The sequence below is a fragment of the Sciurus carolinensis genome, chromosome 12 (assembly GCF_902686445.1).
Source record: "Sciurus carolinensis chromosome 12, mSciCar1.2, whole genome shotgun sequence".
NCBI lineage: Eukaryota > Metazoa > Chordata > Mammalia > Rodentia > Sciuridae > Sciurus > Sciurus carolinensis.
The window spans coordinates 34,606,856-34,617,302 of NC_062224.1; the positions used below are offsets into that span (position 1 = coordinate 34,606,856).

Genomic DNA, 10,447 nt, shown 5'->3' on the forward strand with positions numbered 1-10,447 from the left:
TTTTCTCCATTTATAATGATGTTGGCCATGGGCTTAACATAGAGAGCCTTTTACAATGTTGAGGTATGTTTCTCCTATCCCTATTTTTTCTAGTGTTTTGAGCATGAATGGGTGTTGTATTTTCTCAAATTCTTTTTTTGCATCTGTTGAAATAATCATGATTCTTGAACTTAAGTATACTGATGTGATGAATTTCATTGAGTTTATTTATTTATTTTATATTGTAAACAAATGGGAAACATGTTGTTTCTCTGTACATGGAGTAAGGCATACCATTTTTGTAATCATAGATTTACATAGGGTAATGTTTGATTCATTCTGCTATTTTTTCCCTTCCCCCACCCCTCCCACCCCTCTTTTCCCTCTATACAGTCCTTCCTTCCTCCTTTCTTGACCCCATCCCTAACCCTAACACTAATCCCTCCCACCCCCCATTATGTGTCATCATCCACTTATCAGCAAGATCATTTGTCCTTTGGTTTTTTGAGATTGGCTTATCTCACTTAGCACAATATTCTCCAATTTCATCCATTTGCCTGCATATGCCATAATTTTATCATTCTTTATGACTGAGTAATACTCCTTTGTGTATATAAACCACAGTTTCTTTATTCATTCATCAATTGAGGGGCATCTAGGTTGGTTCCACAATCTGGCTATTGTGAATTGAGCAGCAATGAACATTGGCTGTATCTCTGTAGTATGCTGATTTTAAGTCCTTTGGGTATAGGCCAAGGAGTGGGATAGCTGAGTCAAATGGTGGTTCCCTTCCAAGTTTTCTGAGGAATCTCCACAATGCTTTCCAGAGTGGCTGCACTAATTTGCAGCCCCACCAGCAATGTATGAGTGTACATTTTTCCCCACATCCTTGCCAACACCTATTGTTGCTTGTATTCTTGATAATCGCCATTCTAATTGGGGTGAGATGGAATCTTAGGGTCGTTTTGATTTGCATTTCTCTTATTACCAGAGACGTGAAACATTTTATCGTATGTTTGTTGATTGCTTGTAGATCTTCTTCTTGAAGTATCTGTTCATTTCCTTAGCCCATTTGTCGATTGGGATATTTGTATTCTTGGTGTTGAGTTTTTTGAGTTCTTTATAGATTCTGGAGATTAGTGTTCTATCTGAAGTATGGGTGGCAAAGATTTTCTCCCACTCTGTAGGCTCTTTCTTCGCATTGCTGATAGTTTCCTTTGCTGAGAGAAAGCTTTTTAGTTTGAATCTATCCCAGTTACTGATTCTTGCTTTTATTTCTAGTGCTATGGGAGTCCTGTTGAAGAAGTCTGGTCCTAAGCTGACATGTTGAAGATCTGGACCTACTTTTTCTCCTATAATCTGCAGGGTCTCTGGTCTGATTCTGAGGTCTTTAATCCATTTTGAGTTTAGTTTCATGCACGATGAGAGATATGGGTTTAGTTTCATTCTGTTGCATATGGATTTCCAATTTTCCAAGCACCATTTGTTGAAGAGGATATCTTTTCTCCATTGCATATTTTTGGCCCCTTTGTCTAGTATGAGAAAATTGTATTTATTTGGGTTCGTGTCCGTATCCCCTATTCTGTAGCATTGATCTACCTGTCTATTTTGGTACCAATACCATGCCATTTTTGTTACTGTTGCTTTGTAGTGTAGTTGAAGTTCTGATATTGCGATAACCCCAGCTTCATTTTTCCTGTGAAGGATTGCTTTAGCTTTTCTAGGTTTCTTTTTCTTCCAGATGATTTCATAATTGCTTGCTCTATTTCTGTAAGGTACGTCATTGGAATTTTAATTGGAATTGCATTGAATCTGTGTAGCACTTTTGGTAGTATGGCCATTTTGACAATATTAATTCTGCCTATCCAAGAACATGGGAGATATTTCCATCTTCTAAGGTTTTCTTTAATTTCTTTCTTTAGTGTTCTGTAGTTCTAATTGTAGAGGTCTTTCACCTCTTTTGTTAGATTGATTCCCAAGTATTTTATTATTTTTTGAAGCTATTGTGAATGGGGTAGTTTTCCTAACTTCTCTTTCTGTAGATTCATCACTTATGTATAGAAATGCATTAGATTTATGAGTATTGATCTTATATCCTGCTACTTTACTGAATTCACTTATGAGTTCTAAAAGTTTTCTGGTGGTTCCTCTAAGTATATAATTTCCTGGTTCCTCTAAGTATATAATCATATCATCAGCAAATAGGGTTAGTTAGAGTTCTTCTTTTCCTATTCGTATCCCTTTAATTTCTTTGGTCTGTCTAATTGCTCTGGCTAGAGTTTGAAGGACGATATTGAAAAGAAGTGGTGAAAGGGGGCATCCCTGCCTTGTTCCAGGTTTTAGGGGGAATGGTTTCAATTTTTCACCATTTAGAATGATATTGGCCATTGGCTTAGCATGGATGGCCTTTACAATGTTAAGGAATGTTCCTACTATCCTCATTTTTTCTAGTGTTTTGAGCATGAAGGGGTGCTGAATTTTAACAAATGCTTTTTCTGCATCTATTGAAATAATCATGTGATTCTTGACTTTAAGTCTATTGATATGGTGAATTACATTTATTGATCCTGATGTTGAACCAACATTGCATCCCTGGGATAAAACCCAGTTGATCATGGTGCACTATCTTTTTAATTTTTTTGTATGCGATTTGCTAAAATTTTGTTCAGAATTTTTGCGTCATTGTTCATTAAGGATATTGGTCTGAAATTTTCTTTCCTTGATGTATCTCTGTCTGGTTTAGGTATCAGCGTAATATTGGCTTCATAGAATGAGTTTGGGAAGGTTCCCTCCTCTTATATTTCATGGAATACTTTGAAAAGAATTGGAATGACCTCTTAAAGGTTTTGTAGAACTCGGCGGAGAACCCATCTGGTCCTGGACTTTTCTTTGTTGGTAGGCTTTTGATGACTTCTTCTATTTCATTACTTGAAATTGGTCTATTTAAATTGTGTGTGTCCTCCTTGTTCAGTTTAGGCAATTCATATGTCTCTAGAAACCTGTTGATGTCTTCGAAATTTTCTGTTTTGTAGAATAGATTTTCAAAATAGCTTCTAATTATGTTTTGTATTTCCATCTTGTCTGTTGTGATATTTCCTTGTTCATTTCTAATTTTAGTAATTTGGGTTTTCTCTAGTCTTCTCTTTGTTAGCGTGGCTAAAGGTTTATCAATTTTGTTTATTTTTTTGAAGAACCAACTATTTATTTTGTCAATTTTTTGGATTGTTTCTTTGTTTCAATTTCATTGATTTCAGCTCTGAGTTTAACTCTTTCCTGTCTTCTCCTACTTTTGGTGTTGGTCTGTTCTTCTTTTTCTAGGGCTTTGAGCTGTAGTGTTAGGTCATTTATTTGTTGAAATTTACTTCTTTTATTGAATGCACTCCATGAAATAAATTTTCCTCTAAGTACTGCTTTCATAGTGTCCCAGATATTTTGATATTATGTTTTTTGCTCTCATTTATCTCTAAGAATTTATTAATTTCCTTCCTAATATCTTCTGTTATCCATTTATCATATAATAGCATATTGTTTAATCTCCAGGTGTTGGAGTAGTTTGTTTTTTACTCTTTCATTTATTTCTAATTTCAATCCATTATGATCTGATAGAATACAAGGTAGTGCCTCTATCTTCTTGTATTTGCTAACATTAGCTTTGTGGCATAATACATGGTCTCTTTTAGAGAAGGATCCATGTGTTGCTGAGAAGAAAGTTTATTTGCTATTTGTTAGATGGCATATTGTATAAATGTCTATTATGTCTAAATTATTGATTGTGTTATTGAGATCTATGTTTTCTTTGTTCAATTTTTGTTTGGAAGATCTATCCAGTGGTGAGAGAGGCATGTTAAAATCACCTAGTATTATTGTTTTATGGTCTATTTGGTTTCTGAGATTGAGAAGGATTTGTTTTACATACATGGATGTGTCACAGTTTGGGGCATAGATATTTATGATTGTTATGTCTTGCTGATTTATGCTTCCCTTAAGCAGTATGAAATGTCCTTCTTTATCCCTTCTTACTAACTTTGGCTTGAAGTTCACATTATCTGAAATGCGGATGGATACCCCAGCTTTTTTGCTGAGTCCATGTGCATGGTATGTTCTTCCCCATCCTTTCACCTTTAGTCTATGGGTATCTCTTTCTATGAGGTGAGTCTCTTGCAGGCAACATATTGTTGGATCTTTCTTTCTAATCCAATCTGCCAGTCTATGTCTTTTTGATTGATGAGATCAGGCCATTAATATTCAGGGTTATTATTGAGATATGATTTGTATTCCTGGTCATTTGGCTCATTTTATTTATTTATTTACTTATTTATTTATTTATTTATTTATTCATGTATTTATTTTTTGACATGACTTTGGTGCTCCTTTATTTTACAATTTTTTTTAGGATAGTTCCTCCCTTTGCTGATTTGCTTCTTTGCTTTTCATCTCTTCCTCATGAAATATTTTGCTGAGAATGTTCAGTAATGTTGGCTTCCTTTTTATAAATTCTTTTAGTTTTGTTTATCATGGAAGGATTTTACTTCATAATCAAATTTGAAGGTAGGTTTTGCTGGGTATAAGATTCTTGGTTGGCATTTGTTTTCTTTCAGGGCTTGAAAAATGTTGTTCCATGCCCTTCTAGCTTTTAGGGTCTGGATTGAAAAATCTGCTGATATTCATATTGGTTTCTCCCTGAATGTAATTTGATTCTTTTCTCTCACAGCCTTTAAAATTCTGTCTTTATTTTGTTTGTTAGGTATTTTCATTATAATGTGCCTTGGTGTGGGTCTGTTGTTATTTTGTGTATTTGGAGTCCTATAGGCCTCTTGAACTTGATTTTCCATTTCATTCTTCAGATTTGGGAAATTTTCTGATATTATTTCATTGAATAGATTATTCATTCCTTTCGTTTGTTTCTCTAAGCCATCCTCAATCCCAATAATTCTTAAATTTGGCCTTTTCATGATGTCCCATAGTTCTTGGAGATTCTGTTCATGATTTCTTACCATCTTCTCTTTTTGGTCAACTTTGTTTTCAAGATTAAATATTTTGTCTTCGATGTCTGAGGTTCTGTCTTCCAGCTGTTCTATCCTGTTGGTTATGCTTTCTATGGAGTTCTTAAGTTGGTTTATTGTTTCCTCCATTTCAAGGACTTCTGTTTGTTTTTTTTTCAATATGTCTATCTCTTTATTGAAATGATCTTTTGCTTCCTGTATTTGGTTTTTTAACTGTCGATTGGTGCGATCATTCAATGCCTGCATTTGTTCTTTCATCTCATCGTTTGCTTCCCTGATCATTTTAATTATGTACATTCTGAACTCCCTTTCTTTCATTTCTTCTGCCATGCTGTCATTGCATTTTATTGATGTAATATATAGATTTTTGGGGGGCATTTTCTTCCCTCGTTTTCTCATATTGTTCAGGTATCAGTGGACCGTTGAGATATTGCCTATTTCCTCTATTGACTTATAATGTTCCTGAAGATTTCTAGTATATCCCCTCTTAGCCTTCAGTAGCCTGAAGTCTTGGAGGAAGTTGATAATGCAGTGCTCCACAAGTAAGCTGCCTCACTAGGGGCGGTGGCCTTCAGGTGGGGTATATTCCCTGCTAGTGGGCAGAGGTGCCTCCACTTGTTGACCAATGGTTTTCCAAAGGGGAACTATGCTGTGGGCTGAGGCAAGGCCTGTTTTGGCCTGTGTCTGGTTTTACCATCCTTGTGGGAAAACATCACCCAGCGGGGAAGACTCACCCAGTGGGGAGGTCTCGCTGGTCAGTTCCCCTCCTAGAGGTTCCCCTCAGTCCACAACTACTGCCAGGGCTGAGCAGCCTTCCTCTGCAATGTTCCCAGGGGCCCAGACCTACTTCCTGGCCCTGGGAGCCTCGCCCTTTACAGACGAGTCTCCTTAGGCTGCCCCTCCTCAGAGAAGCTACCCACAGTCCTGGAACCTTCATTCTGCCCCTCGGCTTGTCTCTGTGCAGGCTCTTCCACCAAGAAGCCATCTAGGTTCTGGGACCCTGTTCTACACCTAATCACCTGGCTATGCGGCCCGTCCTCTGAGCAGTCACCTGGAGCCCCATACAGACGCTCTAAGCCCCAGCAACCCACCGCATGCCTCTTCCTCCAGGCAGCCACCTGGAGTTCTGGTGCGGTCACTACGAGTCCAAGCAACTAATTGCACACCTCCTCCTCCCGACAGCCACCATAGCCTCGGTGCAGTCACTCCGAGTCCAAGTGACCCACCACGCTTCTCCTCCAGGCAGCCCCCTGGTGTTCAGGAGTGGTCACTCTGAGTCCAAACAGCTCACCGCGCACCTCCTCCTCTGGGCAGCTGCCCGGAGCCCCGGTAGGTTGCTCCGAGTCCAAGCGCTGTGCTGAGCAGCCTCCTCTCCAATGCTCCCAGTTGTCCGAGTTCACTGCTCCAGTGGGGGAAGGGGCGTCTCGCCGGGCAACTCTACTTCACAAAGTTCCCTACATTCCGGGACTACCGCCCCATCCAAGATGCCTCCCCAATGGGAGAGACTCACCCGGCAGCTTTGAGTTGGTCCCAAGTCTCTCAATATCTCCTCTTTTGAATCCTGAGTCCTGGAGCAACATGAAATGCAGCCACCCTCTAGTCTGCCATCTTGAGAACCCCTCGAATTACATTTATTGATTTCCAGATGTTTAACAAACCTTGCATTCCTGGGATGAACCCCACTTGATCATGGTACACTCTATCTTTTTAATATGTTTTTGTGCAACTTGCCAGAAATTTAAGAATTTTTGTGTCTATTTTCATCAGAATTATTGGTCTAAATTTTTCTTTCCTTGATGTGTCTTTGGTTTTGGTATAAGGTTGATACTAACTTCATAAAAATAGTTTGGATTGAACTGCTATAAATATTGATGTGACTGCATCACTGTAGTATGCTGATTTTTAAATCGTTTGGGTATAGGCCAAGGAATGGGATGGCTGGGTCAAATGGTTGCTCCAGTCTGTTTTTAAGGAATCTCCATACTGCTGTCCAGAGTGACTGCACCAATTTGAAACCCCACCAGCAATTCATGAGTGTACCTTTTTCTCCACATCCTTGCCAACATGTATTGTTGCTTGTATTCCTCATAATAGACATTCTAATTGGGGTGAGATGAAATCTTAGGATAGTTTTGTTTTGCACTTCTCTTATTACTGGAGATGTTGAAGATTTTTCATATATCTGTTGATTGCTTGTAGATCCTCTTCTGTGAAGTGTCTGCTCATTCCCTTAACCCATTTGTTGATTGGGTTATTTGTATTCTTGGTGCAAAGTTTTTTGAGATTTTTATAGATTCTGGAGATTAGTGCAATCACAATAGCTAGATCATGGAACTAACCTAGATGCCCTTCAATAGATGAATGGATAAAGGAACTGTGGTATATATACACAATGGAATATTATTCAGTCATAAAGAAGAATAACACTATGACATTTGCAGTTAAGTGGATGAAGTTGGAGAATATCATGCTAAGTGAAATAAGCCAGTTCCAAAAAACCAAAGGTCGAACAATTTCTCTTATATGTGGTTGATGATACATATCAGGGGCAGGGGGAGGTAAGGAAAGAATGGAAGAAGGTTGTTGTGTAGACAGAAGTGAGGGGAGGGGAGGGTGCTGGGGAAAGAAAGATAATAGAATGAGACAAACCTCATTACTCTATGTATATGTATTAAGATGCAAATGGTATGACTATACTTTGTGTGCAACCAGAGAAATGATAGTTATACTCCATTTGTGTAAAATGAATAAAAAAATTTTAAAGAGTTAAACACACACAAAAAAATTAATTTGGATGGTCTCCCTCCTTCTCTGTTTCATGGAATACCTCAAGGAGTATTGGTATAAGTTCTTCTTTGAAGGTCTTGCAGAACTCAGCTGAGAATCCATCAGGTTCTGGACTTCTTGATTGATAGGCTTTTGATGACTTCTTATATTTCACTGCTTATAATAGATCTGTTTAAATTGTGTATGTTGTCCTGATTCAGTTTGGAAGGATCATATGCTCTATAAATTTGTCAATATCTTCAAGATTTTCTATTTTGTTGGGGTATATATTTTCGAAGTAGCTTCTAATTATGTTACATATTTCAGTAGTATCTGTCATGATAATTCCCTTTTTCATCAAGAATTTTAGTAAGTTGTATTTTCTCTCCTTTTCTTCATTAGTGTGTCTAAGGGTTTATCTATTTTGTTTACTTTTTCAAAGAACCAACTTTTTGTTTTGTCAATTTTTTGAATTATTTCTTTTGTTTCAGTTTCATTGATTTCAGTTTTGATTTTAGTTACTCCCTGTCTTCTACTTTTGGTGTTGTTTTGTTATTCTTTTTCTAGGGGTTTGAGATGTAATATCAGGCCATTTTGTTGTTGACTTTTTATTCTTTTCTTTTTTTTACCTTAAAAAATTATTTCACACATAACAAGGAGAAACATACTAAGAAAGTTACATAACCACTGTCCAGATACAAAGAAACAACATGGCATGGAGACAATGAAACTATTTATTTTAAAACCAAACCACTAGGAAAATATATCACATCCTTGACAGAGCAAACAGATGGGCTATATTATTATTTCAAGTAATAAGTTGGTAAAAAGACAACATGCTTCTTATTCACAAGATAAGGTGCCATGCTGGGGCAAGAACATTGCATGTCGCAAAGTCCCCAGGCAAAAATGGTATTTGGTAAAGTGTTCTATGTGGGGTGCCCCACCTTTACTTTCAAAGAGGGGTGTGTGTGTGTGTGTGTTTGTGTGTGTGTGTGTGTGTGTGTGAAAGAGAGAGAGAGAGAGAGAGAGAGAGAGAGAGAGAGAGAGAGAGACAGCTTGTACTAGTCAAAGTTGTTTACTTTTTGACTTTCCTGTGGTCAGGGGAATATCTCAGTAAGGCTCTGTTAATTCAGGGAACTGAGTGAGCAATGCTGTATTTAGGCTTCTGTTCCATGAAAACCATTCTTTTTCCCTTCCAAGTACAGTACTTCATAATTCTCTTAGCTAGGAAACAGTCACTATATTACTGTTTATTTCCAGATACTGGTATATGTATCACAATCAAAATTCTTTTTCAATGGGGAAAGATTATCTTGTCACTTTGCTGCAGAAAGCCTCAGGGCACATATTCTGGTAGTGGATGCTCTGCTTTCCATACAAAATGTGACATTGCCTCTAATGTTTTTGCAGTGGTCTCCCAGCTGAGAGATGCAATTAGAATTTCGAGAAATCCATATCTTGATGGCCATAAAGGGTGTACACAAGGAACCTTTCCAAGTTCTTATCCAATTTACTCTTCCTCTCAAATTCACATCTTAAATCCACTTAATGTCTTGTGGATAAAAAAAACAAAATAAAGTCCTGGAAACTTTTTCCCCTTTTAGATTACTGATCTCCTGGATTTTGTTTTATGGCTTATGGAAAATGGTATAATACTTCTGGTAAATAGGAGGTTGGCAAAAACAGAAACACCTCTCTTCAAACCCCACCAGGTCACTGGCAGTCCAGAAGAACCTGTCATCCTGTGGAAACCTGTGTTGTAAGAATCTGCTTGCTACCTGGGAGGGCTCTGGCTTGGTACAAGGGGGCTCTGTACTCTCAGGACAACCACTTGCCATGTAAAATTTAGGCTCTAAAAGTCTCTCCTTTCACTCAAATTTTAGCACCTTTTTTTTGCCATTTCACTTTCTTGGATCAAAACATAAAGGAATCAGTGTCTAGAGTCAAGTTTTATATGCCTTAAACTTGTTGCCATCCTTAGTTTCTTCATTCATAAACATTGCTTAAAAGACTAAAATTCCCATTCCTCTCTTTAAATAGATTCCTGCTCTCAGCCCCAATGGCTACTGGCAAGAACTTTTATTTCCCAGTGGATGAGAGAGATTCTTTCATCTTCTTATAGTTGGTCATCCACACACTGGGATACACAACTGTCCAACTGCTGCTTTACCTGAGCTCTTTACTCCCAACATCTATTGAATCTTTGGCTGTGTCAGTGCAATGCATGGTACACCAGGCCAGATGGTCCTGGAACTTCTCCAACTCACTGGTCACCAAGGCCTGGGCTTGAGCCAGAGGCGCATGGCAGCACCCAATGAACTGATGTACCTGCTGCATGGAATCTTGGCTGTCCTCACAGCATCTGGTGCTGCACCGGAACACGAGGCCCTGCATCTTCCAGATGTTCTCCCTCTCCACACTTTTCACCATGGAGTCCACCACCTCCTGCACTCAGATCTTCTGTACCTTCTCCATGGTGACCACATACTCTTATTTTCTTGAATGTGTTCCATGCATTAAATTCTCATCTTAGTACTGCTTTCAGAGTATCCTTGAGATTTTGATGTGTAGTATCATTGTTCTCATTTACCTCTAAGAAAATTTTTATCTCCTCCCTGAGTCTTCTGTTATCCATGCTTCATTTAATAGCATATTATTTAGTCTCCAGGTGTTGGAGTAGTTTCTGTTTTCTATTT

At 38.2% G+C, this 10,447-nt stretch overlaps 1 pseudogene; it reads right to left on the minus strand.

The window, feature by feature from the left end:
- Positions 1-9,830: 9,830 nt before the first annotated feature.
- On the minus strand, positions 9,831-10,226 carry LOC124961149 (protein FAM136A-like; annotated as a pseudogene).
- Between the last annotated feature and the right edge of the window lie 221 nt (positions 10,227-10,447).